Source organism: Podarcis gaigeae, assembly GCF_964106915.1.
Source record: "Podarcis gaigeae genome assembly, chromosome: 13".
Lineage (NCBI taxonomy): Eukaryota > Metazoa > Chordata > Lepidosauria > Squamata > Lacertidae > Podarcis > Podarcis gaigeae.
The window spans coordinates 46,816,571-46,820,485 of record NC_139689.1 but is presented as its reverse complement, the minus strand read 5'-3'; the positions used below and the strand labels follow the sequence as shown (position 1 = coordinate 46,820,485).

General features: G+C 51.7%; 1 long non-coding RNA gene across 2 annotated transcripts; it reads right to left on the bottom strand.

The window, feature by feature from the left end:
* Positions 1-223: 223 nt before the first annotated feature.
* On the bottom strand, positions 224-3,065 carry LOC310830256. 2 transcript variants are annotated; one of them, XR_014557501.1, is made up of 6 exons: positions 2,933-3,065; positions 1,576-1,619; positions 1,374-1,441; positions 809-1,275; positions 569-623; positions 224-434 (listed from the first exon to the last, which is right to left on the bottom strand). It is a non-coding gene; the product is annotated as an uncharacterized lncRNA (long non-coding RNA). The 2 variants fall into 2 exon arrangements; XR_014557502.1 differs by lacking the exon at positions 2,933-3,065 and having other exon boundaries at positions 809-888; positions 993-1,719.
* Between the last annotated feature and the right edge of the window lie 850 nt (positions 3,066-3,915).

Genomic DNA, 3,915 nt, shown 5'->3' with positions numbered 1-3,915 from the left:
AGATGATGCCCTGATGGATCAAATCATCTGTGGGGTCCGGGACATCCGTCTGCAACGGCGTCTCCTCACCAAGCCAGACCTCACGCTGCAGAAAGCCACAAAGGAGGCCGTGGCCTCAGAAGTTGTTGAACTCTCCGCCCAGGAAATCCACAAGGCCAGTAGACCGTATTTAAAGGACTATGTTGTTGGACATGTAACACTGTTGGTCTAATGGAAGTATTTCTCAGAGTAGAAAAATTCATCTTTTCTTGATTTAGCAACAACAACAACAACAAAATTATCCGGTGTGTCCAAAGGATGAACAGGGAAAAGTTCGCTCTTCACATTTGTAAAGCTTTCAAATGCTTCAGCAGCTGAAAAATCAGAAGCCGGAATACAGTCCTTCAGCTGAGATCCAAACACTCTGGAATTCGGCAAGCTGTGGAATCCTCAAGCTGTGGGTTTTTTTATAAAAAAAGAAGGGGAGAAAGGACAGTCGTCAAGGACAATGGGAGCTGTAGTGAAGCAACCCCTGTAGGAAGGCCCCCAGCCCTCTCCCTGCCCCATGCAAAGGTTCCCTTCCTCTTACCTGGTCTTTTGGGGGGAGGCTTGGGCAGCAGCCACAGCGGCGCACGATCGAGATCCTGCAAGAAAGAAGGGAGCTTTGAAGCACTGCTTCTTGGGCTCAAAACCTGTTGGCTACTTTCGCAGTGGCATCTGGGTGGCCCCTGGGAGAAGAGGAGGCTGGACCAGATGGGCCCTTGGCCTGATCCCGCAGGCCCTCCTTGTGTGTTTCCTAGGGCCCCCCTCCTCCCCCCTGTCCCATTACCTCAGGGGCGAGAGGCCGTTGTCTGGGCTCCAGTCCCTCCCGGAGGAATGTGGCGGTTCCACGGCTGAACTTCTCCCTCGCTGCAAAACAAACAGAGACATCAGAAGGCTCCTGTCTCCCAGCCACGCTAGCCCCAGTCTGGGGCAGGAGGGTGGGGGACCTGGGAAGGGGCATTTCCTCCTACCTGGTCTTAGAAGGGCTCCCCACCTCTCCACCGTACGGGCGTCCGACCGGCCTAGCACAGAAGCAACAGCCAAAGTCTCCTCCCTCACCTGAGAAGCTGTTTTAATGGGAGGAAACTTTGGCTGCTGCTTCTGTGCCAAACCGGGCCGGGATGGAGCCATGCCCGTACGGAGGAGGGGCAGTGGGGACGCGCCGCGAGGGACGACAGCCGGGAACCGCCGGGATGTTGCTCAGTTCTTCATTCTGGGAGCCGGAGCTGGAGCCTCATCCCTGGAGGCGTGGCCCTGTGGAGGAAGAAGGACATCACATGAGAATGGAAGCCACAGGTGGGACTCCCAAAAGATGTTTCACAAGGATCCCTTCATTCCCTCTGCCCTCGTACCTGATGTCCGCCACGTCTCTCCAGGGATTTGGCCAGAACAAAATAGGTGTTGGGGAAAGGCTCCCACACTGCAAAGAAAAACGAAACATGAGCAGGCGCCTGGCTCCCTGCCATGCTAGCCCCAGACTGGGGCATGAGGGTGGGGGACAAGGGAAGGAAGCATTCCTAAAATATGGGGCACTCAGTTGGCATTTCCACTTACCTGAGCTGGGAGCCTTTCCCCCTTTGTTCTGGCCGGCCTCTCGCCTAAGGAAGAAACAAGCTCAGTTAGTAAGATTGGTTGGAGGAGTTCCTGATAAATATATAGGTAATAACAGGTATCTCTTTTATTTTAAGGTTCATTATGGTAACTTTATGGTTCATTATGGTAACATTATGGGACGCGGGTGGCGCTGTGGGTAAAACCTCAGTGCCTAGGACTTGCTGATCGCATGGTCGGCGGTTCGAATCCCCGTGGGGGGTGAGCTCCCGTTGCTTGGTCCCAGCTCCTGCCCACCTAGCAGTTCGAAAGCACCCCTAAGTGCAAGTAGATAAATAGGTACCGCTTTATAGCGGGAAGGTAAACGGCATTTCGGTGTGCTGCGCTGGTGCCGGCTTGCCAGAGCAGCTTCGTCATGCTAGCCACGTGACCCGGAGGTGTCTCTGGACAGCGCTGGCCTCCGGCCTCTTAAGTGAGATGGGCACACAACCCTAGGGTCGGACACGTAACGGGCAGGGGTACCTTTACCTTTACCTTTATGGTAACTGAGACCACCAGTTGAGCTTGGCTAGAATCTCAAGAAGGACATTTGCATGGGATACAGAAATTAGAGAAAAAATGGGCTAAGAAGGCAAGGAGAGCCACTTCTTCTTTTGTCTGAATGAAGGAATGACCTGGGGGGTGGGGAGAATTCTGGGATTGATCTCCACAGAAGCACTCCCCACCAGAGCCAGATTACCCAATGGACGGAGCAGGCACAAGCTTATGGGCCAGGAAACAATGGATCAGAAGAAGTACTGTTTGTTTTGCCTATAAAATACTGTTGGTTGGTAAAATAAAAAATGTATCAGGATATGATTTGCGAGGAGCCCAGGGATATTTTGCCTGCCTAGGGGTCTCCACAGGTTTCAACCTGGAACTGTGCTGAACCAAGGGCCAACTTTGGGCTCTCAAATGTCCAGGGCACCTTATACGCAGAGCCGTAGCTGGGTGATCTTGCGCCCCTGGAGAACCATCCAGATCGTGCCCCCTAGCCACGGACAAATGAGCTCCACTTTCTGCCTCTCCTCCAACCCTCCACCCATTCAATTCATCCTCTGCTAAAAGCCTTTCCTTATGAGGCAATAATCAATATTTATGGACATATTTTTAGCCCATTTTGTGCTGTGCCCTCACCTGCGGGGGCCCACCTCACCACCCCCTAACTACGGCCCTGCCTGTACCACCCTACAACTTGGCACCCCTCCCTCTTGTTCTTCCACCTTCTTTGGGCCCCTCTGCCATGTGGGGCCGGGTGTGAGTGCACCGGCCGTGCCCTCCTCAGACTGCCCCAGCCCTGCCACAGAAGGGCACAGCATACCTGCAGATGCTGGTTTGGGACGTGGCACCGCTGGGCTGCTGCTTGGCCGGAGCCCTGACTGGCGCTCCCAAACCACGGCCCTGCAAAGGAAGAAGGACATTTTACTCTCCTGCCATAGGCATCCACTCTAGGGGACAGGCCCTCCCCAAAGATTTTATTCCCCCCCCCAAAATGTTTTATTAATTTCCCCCCAAAAAATTTAAACAAACAAACATAAATCTCAACCGTATTTAAACCAAACTTAGTAGTATTGTTACTCGTATCCCCTGATTGAATTTCCGTGTATATCATTTTAACAGTTTTCCAAAACCTATGTTCTTAAAAAATTAATTTAATCACTTAACATCTTTCTTTCTATACAGTTCAGCATTAAACATATTAATTCATCACATTATGTATTTAAATCATGAGGCTATCTGGTATTTGCAAGCTTTTCCAATTATTTTCTCCTGGGGCAGATTTTATTCTGGGGCAGATCGCCCTCCATTTTTTCTCTCCTCCCAGCCACATCAGGGGGCGGCCAGCCAGTGGAGGGACATAGGGGGCAGGTGGGAGGATGAAGGCCGCTCCCTGCAAGGCCCTTTCCACCTGGCCTGGGGGGCGGGGCCCAGATCCATCAGCCAGCCTTGAGGCCGGAGGAACAGCGCCCAGCTTTGTTTTTTTTCAAAAAAATCTTTTTCCGCCGGTTAACTTTCTGAGGGCTGATTTCTTGTCCTGTGATAAAAAGCCTTCTGTTTCGACCGCCAAACCTTTCAGGGGAGCATTTGCAAGCGTTTGGCACCATTTTTGAGTGAATTGCCAAAAGTCAGATTTTTGCTGAAATTGTGACCCTGGGGCTTAGGGATTTTTCAAAAAAATCTTTTTCTGCCGGTTAAGTTGCTGAGGGGTTATTTCTTGTCCTGTGATAAAAAGCCTTCTGTTTCCATCGCCAAAGCTTTCAGGGCAGCATTTGCAATCGGTTGGCACCATTTTTGAGTGAATTG